Genomic DNA, 14,954 nt, shown 5'->3' on the forward strand with positions numbered 1-14,954 from the left:
TGACAAGTTCATGTCCATGCATCTAAGTGAGTCATCAGGTTGCTGGTTTATTCATGTGGTGCAGGAGATTCACTTTCAAATGTCCTGTACTTCACGCTGCACGGAAGCTCCCGCTGTGAATATATTTTTATCACAGAGCATCTTCAGTACGAACAACGACCGCCCAGCTTTTGATCATGAGCTCCAAACACAACAAATCTCCCGCCTGTAGGATCGTGAGGCTGAAATCAAACAGCATCTGCCAGAGAGGGTTCTCATTGTTCCTGGGGAATAGATCCTGAATGTGCTAATGCAGGAGATACACGACGGATATTCCATATGTGCTGTCATGAGCAGCATTTTTATGTTACATATTTAAGGACTAATAAACACATTTTTGTGATCGATCGATCGATCGATGAATGTTTTTTGTATATTTTCATAATAGCATGGATTTTATGATTAATATTTTGTTCATTTTTTATTTTTTTTTAAAGTTGAGTTGTTATAAAACACCTGAGGAGAGACCAAAAGAAGGTAACTGCAAATCCTTTTTGTGCAAATGATGGCTCCTGTATACGTCAGGAAGGGAAATATATTTGGTACTGTTGAGCAGATGAAAGGTGTTGATCTAAAAAAAAGTGTTTATAGTAGTTTTTCAGTAGAGGAAGTTGTTGCCTTTTGTCAAGAGAGTAAGTGGAAGGGTGCTTCTGTTCAACACAAGGGAAGCCACTGCAAACAGGGTCGTTGAGAGGTGAGGAGATTTGAGTGTCATGTCATGTTGACGTGTCATATGGCAGATGCTTTCACCCAAACAACCTGGCAAAGCATTAGCATGCAGAGACCTTGCTGAAGAGATCTATACACTGGGCACCTTTGCTGTGTGTTGCCTCAAGCAGACGACTCGAGCTGAAGAATATTTAAAGACGAAGCATGAACAGGACTGCTGTTCAATGAGTTTGGGACAAATCTGCTAAGGTCTTGAACCTCCTGAATAGCACCTTCTGAAATGACTCGCCACCAAATGCCAGTCTGAACAGCAACATTCATTTAAAGAATGCTTTCTTTAAGACATGGTCAAAGATAGTTACCAGCGATTACTGGAAGCAGAACAAGAGCTCTTATGATGTAATGCAGACCTGGGGAAAGTGCGGCCCGGCGGCCATATATGGCCTGTGATTTCATGGCCCGTTTGACGTCAGACTGAAACTATAACTAATATGTGCAAATTTTTTTGCCGTTTTTTTCTCTTTTAGTCACCACCACCACTTCAGCAGTAAATATAGCATGTTCTTGTTTTAGTTCATTGGCCATTTTGTGTGTGTGTGTTTTTTTTTGTTCCTACAATACAATACATTGAAGGAATACTGAAAATACATTTTTGAAATAAATTGCCTTTTTATCTTGAATGCCTGGTCCATAGTTGATTTATATTCAAATGATAAAATGAAATATTTTGGATATTTGTTCTGTCATTGCTTTCTTTCTTTTGATGGTGACCCCTCACAACCATTACAGTTTCTAATGTGGCTCTTTAGGAAATGCTATTGCCCACCTCTGATTTAATGGGTAGTTTCAGTCACCAAACCTGTGCCCATCTTTTTTGGATTGGACGACTGGATGAATTTCTGGTGACCATTTCATGTCTGTGATCAACAGTGCTGCTGTGCTGAAGGACACTTACCCCTGTCCCCCGAGGAGTGCGCAGTATGTATAGTAGAGGTTGATGTTTCCTCCATAATATAAAGTAATATTTCATAGATTGCTTGTTGCAGTGTGCTCTGAACACTCTTCTACAAAGTGGATAAATGAAATGTTGTACACATGTATATGTATTGCATAGGCGTGGATCGGTTGGTTCACCCACAAACAGAATTGGTGGCTTGTTTTTCCTTACTTGTTTGTTTAAGGGACTCAGACAACTGAACCTGCGGGTGTTGTATCACGCGAGGCGTAACTGCGAGCACTTTAATACTTGCTTCGAATAGCACTGACTGTAAATCACTCAGCAGTTGGCATAAACATAGATTTGGTAACCACAGCTTCTGCATGTTCCTTGTGGTTTTGATAATAATAACGGCAGCATTTGCTGTGTGTGTTGGGGTGTGATGACAGGTTGAAATGCCAGAGTGAGCTTGAGAGCATGTTTGCTGTTTTATTCGAGCCAAATAATGGATGACCGCTACATGGTTCGATCACAGACACGGTGTCGGAATAATTCAAGGGAAGTACGCTGTGATAAAGCAGTGTCAAAGGCAGCTCAAAAGGCCTGGTGAGAGCATGGCAAACCAGTGGCTTGAGCTAGTGTGAGGCAGGGTTTGGACACTGACCACTGCAGAGTGGGAGCTGCTCTGTCTCTGCTCACTGACACGTGACAGTGCCGCCTCCACAAAAGTCATAAATGAGCTGTAATGGGCATAATTCATTGATAATACACAGAACAAGTGCATTGATGGCCTGATAACGCTGTGATTCTCAAACATCAGCAGAGTAATAGTCATTTGTTAGTCTGTTTCACTCGACAGATTAGCTTTGAAAATGCATCCTCACAAGTTTTTTTTTTAACCCAATTATATTTATGTTATTAATGTGCTTGAAGGCCTTCATTACAACGACTTTCATTTTGCTTGAAAGAATGTGTCTCGCATAAATATTTTTTTTCCTTGTAATGGAGAGTCTTTCTTGCGGTTTGCGACACTTCAGGTGGATTAAATAACAGATATATACCACTAGGGGGTGGTAGAACGTCGTGACAATGAATTGGCAAAACTAACCCAAACCAAGTGGTGACACCAGGCTTCAAATGGCCCATTAACAGGATGATTCCCATGATTGTTTTCAAGCATATTGCACTCTCATTGTTGGATTTTTCCACAATGACGGTGTTTTAAAAAGAAAAACATTTCAGAACTTAAAGCAAATAACAGTTTTTCAACAATCTGACTGCCTGGTTTCATTGCTTAAAGTAATTTTTACTGACAATTCGTCAGTAAATTGATTTGTCTCTCAATAAAATATCGTCGTTATTATTTATTTATTTAGTATTTTACCTATTGTTTGTTTGTTTGTTTTACTTATGCTATTCTGGTTGAAAGCATGTGGAAAATGTAAGCCAAACAAACAACAAACGAGGCGACAGTTGGTGGTAAATTGACATACCTTTAAAGATAATTGAATCAGAATCAGAATCAAATTTATTGCCATGGCTAGTGAGGATACCACCAACTAAAAAATTGTTTTGGAATAAAATAAAATAAAATAAAATAAAATAAAATAAAATAAAATAAAATAAAATAAAATAAAATAAAATAAAATAAAATAAAATAAACAACAAAGGCTGTTCACGAATTCAACAGTCTGACGGCCGAGGAGAAGCTGTTCCTGCGTTCCTGCGCAGGACCGGACTCGACCACCAGAAGTCACTGTTGCCTCGTGATTTTTTCCTTTTCTCATCGCTCGCGTTCACAATGTGGACCTTTCACGTGAGCATGTGTTTGTGTGGCTCTTGCTGTTGTGACGCGTGTGGATTTTAGTGTCGGGGGAGTTTGTCAGCCGCACGGGAGCGGAGTGATGATGCACAAAGTTATGGACTAATATGAATAAACTGTTGCCCTGGCAACAGAGTGTGAGTCAGAGCTCAGGCAAAAGGGGAAAGCAGGGCACAGCGGCCAAACACTGAATGAGAAAAAGTGCCAAGTGAGGCAGTGTCACCACCTTCCTTGAGAATTTGAACGTTATTTTAGTGCCAGTTAGACATCACTGGAATTTTGGTTGACGTCTGCCTCACCCTCAACATCCCAGAAAAGTTGTTGAGGAAAAAGGAGGTTGGTTTATTTCACTGGAAAACAGGACACAAATGAATCCTTTCATACCTTTGCGCTCTTGTCAGTCAGATGTGTGCGGCACTTTGAACCAAGAGCATCTGCTGATGTCATTGTGCTGTGATCAGTCTGGCTCTTCTCTCTTGGCAACAGTGACGCCACATGCCTCCATCCCTGCTCACGGCTCAGATGTGAATGATTTTTGATAAAGCTCAGCGGTGAGTTCATGTGAACAAATGCTCCACTTGTGCCAGTTCCGCAGTCCTCCCAGAGCTGTGTGACCTCCGTCACGTAGGCATCAAGTCAACAGCAAGTGGCCAGGCTGGAGCCACTTGCTCCCCACAGCAGAGCAGGATGAGGGAAGCCCAGCCTTTTATATTTTTCACCACCACAGATGTTAGCGTGTTTCAAGTCATGTGCGGCATGAAAGAGCTCACAATGTTTCAGAGCTGCCCCAGAGAATAACTCTTGGTCCGAGTGCTCCAACAGCTATATAACACCCCTGCCGGGAAAAGAGAAGCCCACAATGTGGAATAAATCCTTAGGCCAAGTCCCGGGTCATGCAGCCAAGTCACGGACATCTCTTTTAAGTTTTTCAATTTCATTTCACTTCTTGTCTTTCCCTTCATGTTTACCAACACGTACGGAGAACCGAACTTCCCGTCTGTGCAAGCCATAACATTGACAGACCCTTGACAGTCTTACTTGTTTTCATGTTAACAATGCTAACACCATGTTAAAAGCTTAAAGTTTCCCATCATATATTGAAGGTACGGTTGACTGCAGCAGGTTCTTGGTGCCCTGATAAATCCCCAAGTCAATTGCAGGGTTGTTTGACTCTCCACCAAATGCCATGTGAACACTGCCCTGGAACAACCTGGGGCAGAGTGTGGTGCAGAGCGAAAAGGTCTTACCTTCTTGGGGAGAAGAAGAAACATGGATGGAAGTCCATTTTGTTCTCCAATGTCCTGTAAGTTGACTCAAGTGTAGTATTCGACATACAGTATGAGCATCACAGTAATAATTACTTGGAAGGTATAGTGTGAGTGAAGTTACTGACCATTCCATTACACCATTATTTGACTTCAGGTGGTTGTTGCACCCCCTAGAATAACAGACACACCTCAGTGACACCATGTTTTTTGTGATCTAAAGATCTACTATAATTGTTTATTGACACATGTATCAGAAGAAGCTTTTTGAAGTAGCTTTTTTCAAGCTTGGGATTTTCATTTTAACTGTCTCTATTTCACATATACTATAAAAAAAAATAATAACAATGATAATACACAGAACAAGTGTGTTGACAGTCTGATAACGCCGTGATTTTTAAATATCAGAAGAGTAATAATCCTGTTAATTCTAGCTTTGTTAGTCTGTTTTACTCTACAGATTAGGTTTGAAAATGGATCCTATATTACAATACTAAACTATGTGCCAAAATGGCGACTACGACATAAACGTGGGTTCAAGATGCTTTCACGTCATGTTTTTTCGCTCACCTAATCTAGTCTTGATGGACTGTTAATGTCATTCTGAACTACCAAAACTACATTTCAACAGCAGATTAATAGTGCAAACACATCCGCTATTACCTTGTCTTTTTAATGAATTGGATGCTTAGTGTCCATTCACTTCTTTTCATGAGATAGCAGTTCAAAAATACCACCTCTTTTCATCTGACAGCTTCAACATCTTGAATAAGTTAGAGAATTTCAGCACCAGCAATATAACAACGATCTTCCTTGTCTCTGTGACACGATCCATAATTTTGGTTGTGTAGGACGGGAGGTCTCCTCCTGCCGCGTGTTGACAAAGTGCTCTTAAATAGAGCTGGGAGCCCAAGTGAAACCAGATTGCAGGGTGAGATAGAGGAAGCAGGAGATAACAGGCGGTAAATCAGAGCCAGTGGGGAGACACAAGATGGCAGCCGGAGATTCATATACGGTGCTGACGGAACACCTTTTAACAGTAGCAGCCACCGGGAGCGTTACAAACTTGTGCTCTGCGTTATGTTGCTTCAACGTCTTCATTGCGGAACCATTTACCGTGGTAGCATGCAGACGATCGTGTAAACCTGGAAGCGTTTCCACACAATTCTCATGCGACATGTTTCATACTAACCAGGAAGAAAATCCGCCCGGAGTGAACCCCATCACATAACGCTCTACATTATGAGGCGAAACAGAAATGAAAACCCATCATAATTTAAAAATTGCTAGTTAGTAATGTGAGAACACAAAACTCTTTCAGGAATTGCAAACAAATGTTGCCTGGAGTCAGTCGGGAAGAATCAGTGAAGCAAAGTGTAAAAGAAAACAAAGCAGCATGTACTTTGTATCTGTTTGTCAGGGGACGTTCGTTCTTTCATGCATCATGCTTCTCGTTCCTGATGTGCAAGGAGAGGAAAGCAGCAGGCAAAAAAAGGCAGAAGACACCTTTCATCGGTATCCAGTCCACTGCAGCGAGCATCCGATTTCAGTCACTTTTCCGGGCCCTAGTCACGGGGCCACATGTCTATAGGTAAGCTCAATACGACTCCTCCACTTGGCCAATTCCACCTCCTCCTCTGGGAGGATTCCGAGCCGTTCCCAGTCCAGTCGGGAGATATATAATCTCTCCAACGTGTCCTCAGTCTGCCCCGAGTCCTCCTCCCTGAGAGACATGCCTGAAACACTTCCCCAGGGAGACGTCGAGGGAGGCATTCTCACCATATGCCCAAACCCCCTGATCTGGCTCCTCTCTATGAAGAGGAGTGGAAGATCTACTTTGAGCCTAGATGCACTCCTGACCTTGTCCCTGATGTAAAGATCATGCCCACCATGACCATAGGTGAGGGTTGAAACTGACCGGTAATTCGAGAGTCCTGCCTTGTGGCTCAGCTCTATCTTCAACACAGTAGACTAGTGTCAGGCCTGCATCATTGGCGATGCTGCCCTCTGCTTACTCCCTCTTCCCTTCACTCATAAACAAGAACCGAGATACTTAAACCTCTTCACTTGAAGCAAACTCTCTTCCGTACGACCAGGAGGGGGACTCAGACTGCTGATCCACATCCCAGCTATTTCACAGTCAGCTGTGAATCGTCAGTGTTTTCTGGAGGTCGAAAACTCACTTGTTGGAGTCGAAAGTTAAGCCCTGTAGGTTTCTATGCTGCGGGAAGAAATCAGAGTGAGGAGAGGAAACATATTTTACAGGTCTCAGAGTCAACTTGCGGATCAAGCTCTCGCCAATGAACTCCCATTACGTTCAAGGTCAGCTGATACCTTGTGGAAGTGGACGTTTTTACTGAAGCCTCGTTTTTGCTTCCATACTTCCCGAGTGAGTGGCTACATTTCAGAGCGACTTTAGCCAACTCAACACACATGTTGTTCTCCAATGTCCTGTAAGTTGACTCAAGTGAAGTATTCTACATACAGTATGAGCATCACCGTAATAATTACTTGGAAGGTATAGTTAAGTTACTGACCATTTCATTACACTTGTCTGTCCATTATTTGACTTCAGGTGGTTGTTGCACCCCCAAGAATAACAGACACACCTTGGAGACACCATAAATATTTCAATTGTCTATTGTTTATTGACACATGTATCAGAAGCAACTTTTCTCAAGCTTGGAATTTTCATTTTAACTGTCTAGATGTACATGTATGCTGCTTACTATGAATAACAGTGCAGCTATTACAATGCTCAACTATGTGCTAAAATGGCGACTACGACATAAGCGATGGTTCAAGATGCTTTCACAAAACTTGTTTTTTTTCCAGACCGCTACTGACACATGTATCAGAAGAAACGTTTTGAAATAGCTTTTCTCAAGCTTGGAATTTTCATTTTAACTGTTTCGATTTAACATATACTGCTTACTATGAATAACAGCGCCGTCATTACAATGCTAAATTATGTGCTAAAATGGCCAAAGGCCCTCTACCTGTGAGACGACGCCCTGTCCGCTGATGAAAGTGGCCAAATTATTTAGGATTTAATGAGTTATTAATTTTTACTGGATCCTCATTTTCGCTTCAATACTTCCCGATAGAGTGGCTATATTTCAGAACGGCTTCAGCCAACTCAACATGCTCAAAGATGATGTAGCTTTTCATTGCTTGATAAACGGACGTGTGCTGCGTAATCTCAATTGCCGCCGCCGACCTCGAGACAGAGCCTCTGAAAACCAGGCAGATAGGAGGATATTAGTGAACCTGAGAGGAGCAGGAATGTAGACCAAACGTTGGCATTAGCTAACTCCTCAGCGGAATTAGCTGCCAATTGAGGGGCTGATGAATGATCTGTGCCTTTGATGCCATGGCAGATCACATGACCACAGCCCATGTGAATGTGTGCGTGAGGTAATGGGGAGTGAGATAGTGAGAAATGCTGGGATTATAAGAAGGTCGGGAGCTGTCAGCGGAGATTGATGCAAGACTTTGGCTCTGAAAACACACACACTGGCGAGCGCACAGCAAAGTGTTGAGATGTAAATGCACATGTACACCGGCCCAAAAATAAAACAGATGTGCAGACACACTGCTGCAAACATCCTACTGGGCCAAGCTCCAATCAGCAGGATTAATGAAGAGGTATCACATTTTACAGTAAAACAGCATGCGGGGCTCTGGGGGAACCAATGCTCGGGTTCTGCGATTTCTCAAGTCTGTCTTCAATAATGCAATCGACTTTCAGCTCATGTGATAGCGAGGTCCGGGCAGGTTTGCAGGGTTTCGTGGCACAGTTGAGTTACGTACCTCAACAAGACCATCACATGCAATCTGCTACTTTCCATAGACCGTGGACCCTCATGAATACGCGCCGTGAAAATACAGGGCTGTTGAGAGGCGGTGCCACTGCACGATATGCCAGGAGGGATTTCAAGAGCGGGCCGATGATTCTGTAGGAGGAGTCCATAAACCTCAGAACAAAAGGTTGGCGTTTAAACCTCCAGTAACCTTGAAGTTGGGAGGAAAAAAAATTGGCTCCACCAAATGTCAGAATGTTTACACAATGCAGGCAACCTGTTTATGTGCCTGCGGTGAGGCGATGACGTGAGAAACAAATATCACTCTCAGTGAACATAAATCTCCTCTCAATGATGAATTTAGAAACTCTCCAGCCTGAGTTACACTTTGACTTTCAGCCTCTTATGTGTTGCCTGCTCCTTAAGTTGAATCTTAAACAAGGAATTTCCCACTTCCCGGACACCACCACCAGCCTGGACTGAACAATCCCAAGATGTTCCCATGCCAGGGTTAGAAAATGCGAGTGTCTTATAGATATATAAATCGCCAAGCTATATAAGACAAACATGTAGGGCATTGCCCTACAATGAACCGTTGTTAAGGATGTGATTGTCATGGTTTCTCAAGGGGGGGCCCAAGCGCAGGAAGTGCTGGTCGACAGAAGGCACGGGAGACGAGAGTAGATACGAGAATTTAATCAACAAATGAAACAATAAATCAGACAGACATATAACGAGAACAAAAAATTACAACTACATGCAGGGACTGGGGAAGAATCTGAAACACAAGAGAGGTGAATTAGAATTCAAGCCTGAATAACTAGGAGAACACAAAACGTACTCGGAGTTAAGCTCATGAGGCTCAATTAACGGAATGCGCTTGGTGATGGAAAAAACAAACAACTATGTCGAATGGAAATGAAAAGTGAGACTGGAAAAGTGCTCACACGTGGGCTGAATAGCGAAGGGGAGAAACAGGAACGAGTGCGCACAGGATTTAGAAAAGTCAGGGAATGGAACAAGAGATCTTTGAAGTTTACCATCACGGAGTGCGACGTAACCATCTGGCGCTGGCATAGACAGGTTCATATCCTTGGGAGGCTTGATCAACAAATGAACGCCAACTGTGTCGCCTGTGAAGCTGGAGGGAAGGAAGGAACAGGGAAGGAGAACAACTGAGGATCACCAAAATAAAAGCATGAGACAAATCATGGAAGAACACAAAAATGAACAGACAAACAAAGTGCTGACATGACAGTGATGTCCATAACGTACAAAGCGGCTCTTGGTGTTGACATCAGTGCCGAGGAGAAGAACACGAAGAAGATGAAGAAAATAAATCAAGACCAACCGTCCAGCCTTCAGCGTTGCATGTTGACGCACTAGGCTTGAAGCACATGTCCTGCCTTCCATGGCATTTCCTGGCGCTGTGGTCAATGTGTCACAAAGTGAAAGAGGTTGGGGTTAGGTAAGGCATGGCCTAGCGCGCCATTCATTCTACATGAGACAATGCATCAGTTCTTATTTAAAGCACGAGAAACGGCCACATCGGGGGTTATAAATCGCAACTAACATCAATATAATTCTGTAAAGAAAGCTTCCCAATGTCTCCCAGTGCACCCCCCCACAAAGTGGGATTGATGTCGCTAAGAATCTGGAGACCACTTCATGACGTTCCGCTTTACTTAAGTCACACGTAAGTGTCAATGGCTGCTGTGGTGTGTTTTGTTTACTGTATATTGAGTGTTTGTGTGTTCTCCCCATAGACTTCCATTCATATTTTGCCGACATAGGGCCCATGGCCCCCGACCGGAAGGGCCGGAGACTTAGTATGTGTTGATCTAGCATTGCCTGTTTGTTCAAATGGTAATGAACAGAGGTTGTGTTTGTTGTGTCCGTAACATATATTTGACACATTTATTGACACCAACATGAAAGATGCGAAACACCCACCATAATGTCTGGCTGGCTGGGATACACACTGTACACGCAGGAGAGCTGGCATGACTTCCATGGACGACTGTGCTCCATTAAAGCACATGTATGTATTTGGCATTGCAACTGACGCCCAAAAATAAAAATATATGTACTTATTCACAGATAGATAATTCTCAGATGTTCTGTCAAGCACACAGCTGTGCTCGGCTGGATCTAAAGACACGTCCATTCCAACTGGGTGCCACTCAATCTAGAGAAGGCCACATGCAGATAACGATAATCGGGCTGTCATAACTCATGTATAATATCCCATAAGATAATCCTTCTGTCCGGGGTGTGTTATCAGTGAATTTGTCCCAATAATCGGCACTGTGTGTGGTGAGAGCTGACTGCAACTGTGACGTGGAACGGAATGTGGCCAGTCAAGAAGCAATCTGGCAGAGCAACAGGAAGCAATTGAAGTTTTGACATTTACTGAATTGGTGATAATAAAAACGCTTGTGTTTGATCGGGAGACGCTTGTGTTTGATCGGGAGACGTAAATCTCACTCCACCTTATTATGAGTTTTTTTGGGAATCTTTTTGGGAAATGCCAATGTTGGTGGCCTATGTATTGAAACTAACTAACTGGATCTGTTTGTCTGGAAAAGTCCAAGCACGACAAGCACATACAACAGCACCGATATCGGGGACATTAACTGGTGGAAGCGGGGATAAGCCTTGCCGATAACTAGCCATGTCCATTGCTGGGTTGTTTGACCTGTGTCCAACTACTTGGGTTGACCTACTTCACCCAGCAAATTCGCTGTAATATAAAGTATTTTTGTGTTCAACATAACAGCCATCAACAAAATACACAGGTGACCACATCATATTCAGCACTAAGCAAGCACCTCCTGTGCTAGACACACACACCGACACCGACACACAAGGGAGACCAGTTAGGCCTTGGTTTATTTTGGTGTCAGATTGCAGAGTGCTGGAGGAATGGCCCAACACTTTTAGGAAGGTATCAACAGTACAGTAGACGAGGGTGAGAGTAGCAGCGTTCATTTGATAAAAGCCTGATAAGCAGGAGTGAGTGTATGCCATGTTAACAGTCAGCAGAGCAACGCTGCACAAGTCTGGCTAATCCTTCGTTATCAGTGTTTGGCTTGAGTCGGGATGAAAGCAGCAAAGCTTTGGTGCTGTGAGCAAACACAGACAGAGTCGTGTGCATTTGTGAGTGATTGTGATTTGCAGTCTGGAGCCTATAATGTGTCCGATAACGCCCCGTAGCAAAGGTCACACTATAGAGGAGGATCCGCGGCAGACTGGCAAATCGGAGCTCTACCACTGCGAGGTCGTCCAGAATCAGGTGCAAAATTGTCCGAATATATTTGGAGGATTTGGTGTCGTCTCGTGTCTGATAGTTGAGTTGTGGAGACTAGACTGAGAGTCTGCCTGTGGGATTAATGCTAACAAGCTTACAGTGATAATGCTAATGTATTGTTGGATCCGGAGCTCAACAGTGAGACCACTTTACTCATGAAAGAGAACGTCAGCGGACAAAATCTGCTTACGTGACCTCATGTAACTCTGCTATATGGCTTGCTCTACATTGGTCGGAAATGTTTGTTCCCACTGAAGAGTGCACGCTTTTGCGTAACTATAGCTCACTCTCTGCGAGAAATGAAAACAATTATTTTGAAAGCTGAGTGCACATTTGCCGCGATGTCCAGCTGTGACTAGACTCAACAATAAGGATGACCTTTTTTTCCAAAGAGAACTGGAGCTATACAATTCCCTATTTGAAATGCGTAAAACATGTTGTTGAGCTAAGGGTTAATTTCCTGTTTTTGCTAATATTATTGATAAAAAGCAGAGAACAAATACTAGTCACATGTTCTGTGAAGCTGGACGGAGTGCATCATTGCTACTTGCACTACATGTAATCCAATATATAGTGTTTGTTGTTTGCATTATCAGTTTATTTTTACATAAATATTACACATCATCCTCTTCTCGACTGGATTATATCTCTATTATTGACATTATAAAATATATGGCAAAGGTAATTTCTCTTTTTCATGACACACTAGTGTGTAACCTGCATGTGTTTGTGCCAACAATAAAGACATTAATACTTGTGAAACACACATTTTCAAATGAGAACTATCCCACGTTAAGTGCGATAACTGTATGACGTATAACTGTATGGTCGTCCAAATATGGTGATCTGTTGGCCCACAGATGAGGACAATGGTGTTTATCTATCATATTGGAATGTTTATAATTACATCTCCTAAAGCAGCAAAACAGAAGACATTCCATTTTCTGTGCTGGCAATAAGGTCATCACTCTAGAGGCAGGAAATAAAGTTATACTTGGAGGAAATCCTTAGAAGAGCCATTGTTCCACTTGGAAAATAACAAGAGAAACTTCATACAGTCACTAACTTGGACTCAGCTCCTCAGATCCACAAATAGCTGAAGCCTTTTAAAACAATGCTGCGCTCACGGGTCTCCGTTAGACTTCCCCTGGATGATCGTTTTTAATGACGTCCGGAGCTCAGAGCAGGATCCACAGGATGATGTTGACTTTGGGGAGTAGAGGGGGGAAAAAAACACCCAAACAAGCCGCTCCATAAACAGGAAAACTCACAAAGGAAAGCACCTGGTTGAAGTCCACGTGGCCTTCAGGGACCGGGGACACACGTCGGCTCACTGTGGCCTTTCCTATTGACTGGGTGGGTTTCCGACTTTTCGGACATCCTGTGTATGTTTGTTAATGAACGTGTCATCACGGCAGCTTGTTTGTGGACTTTAATCTATACTTAGTTTTGTCAATTGCGCTCCTGAAACTGCTCCATTTCATTATGTAGGATGTCGCAAAGTGGGATCTTCGTGTTCCTTAAGCTTGACATACGCTTTATTCGGCTCTAACCTGGATTAGAAGTGGAGATGGGAAAATCCCTGATCAACGATGCGTTTTGGAGAGATTAGCGCTAGTGACTACAGATAAATAAATGAGAAAAAGATTGACCATTACTTGAACGACTCCTTGCTTATATCCAAAAAGACTGGTGTTAAAGTCCATCAATAGGGATCAAGAGCAGGGAGGGTCACGTTTCATGACTTTGAATTTTCCAAAATGAAGCCAATCTTTTTATGACAGTGTGTGCAGGAAATTCAGCCATTGCAGTGCATTGTGTTACAAAATAATGGTGGGAGTTGTGCGGTGCTGAGGACCAGACTCAAAACCACAACTTCATGGTCTTGGTCATGTCTCGGCACTGGCTGCATTTTGACTCGGCCTTGTCTTGGTCTCAGCCATGTTGGACCCAGAAGACCATAGCAGCTGTGATTGAAATAAATAAGTACATTGTAAAAATGATGTATCAAATTCCCAACCCATCATGTCTTCTGAATTTGGAAAATCTTCGCCCCACTTATATGTAAAGTATAAGTTAGATATCAGGGTCTCTGCCTGTCCATTTGTAAATACCACTGTCTTTTTCCCTCAAAGTCTTGGTCTAGACTCGGGTCCTGGACTATAAGGCCTTTTGCGCCAACATGGTTCTGGTTCTAAAACCAGTTCTTGGAACCTCAAGGCTTTCTATGGAACCAACATGTGTTCGTGTTCAGTTTAAGCATGGCTACAGTGGCTACTGAGTCATAAGCAAAGAACACACTAGCAAAATGACAAGTCGCTTTGATAGACTGTAAATGTTTGTTGTTTTACTATTTGTTTTCATTCAACGGTCAGGCATTTTGATTCAGAGGAGACAGACAAGATGACGGCGCCGGATGCATATGGTACAGTATGTGAGTGCAACTGCTGATATATATATTGCAAAAATGACTGTTGACTGAATACATACATAGCTATTTTATTTTATTTTCCCTTGATTTCCTTCCTTCATATTTTGTAAACAGAGTAAACTAACCACCCACCGCTGATGTCATGGCGGGAGTCCAACAGAGGGCAATGAAAAATAGACATGAAATTATGTTGCGCTCATGTATGATCTTACCATAATGTGTTAAGATCATAGACAAATCCGTCTGCTAAACAACACTTGAAACAACAGTAAAAGCTTGAACCTTAGCCTTTTCGACCATGATGCACGGTATCGATCAACAAAATCCTGACTATTACCTGCATTTTGTTTGTTTATTTATTTTATTTTATATTCCGCAGTAAACAGTGCCTTGAGTTGGACGCAGCAAACCGAACACTGGGCTATCACAGGGTAAGGGAGCCCGGCAGGTAGAGAAAAATCGATGTATTTTGTAGATCTTCAGTCTCAGTTGAACTTTGGTTTCACCGTTGAAATGATGAGAGCTGTCAACTTATGACTTCAAGCAGTGCACAGCTTGCATTTGTACATTCAGGAGCTCATAATGAGCTTGCAAGTGGATTAACTCAATGCCTAACTTAACCCCCTCGACCTTTGAGAAAAAGGCCTCTGCACCATTGCACACAGACAGAAGCCCAAC

This window comes from Synchiropus splendidus, chromosome 11, assembly GCF_027744825.2.
Source record: "Synchiropus splendidus isolate RoL2022-P1 chromosome 11, RoL_Sspl_1.0, whole genome shotgun sequence".
Taxonomy (NCBI): Eukaryota; Metazoa; Chordata; class Actinopteri; order Syngnathiformes; family Callionymidae; genus Synchiropus; species Synchiropus splendidus.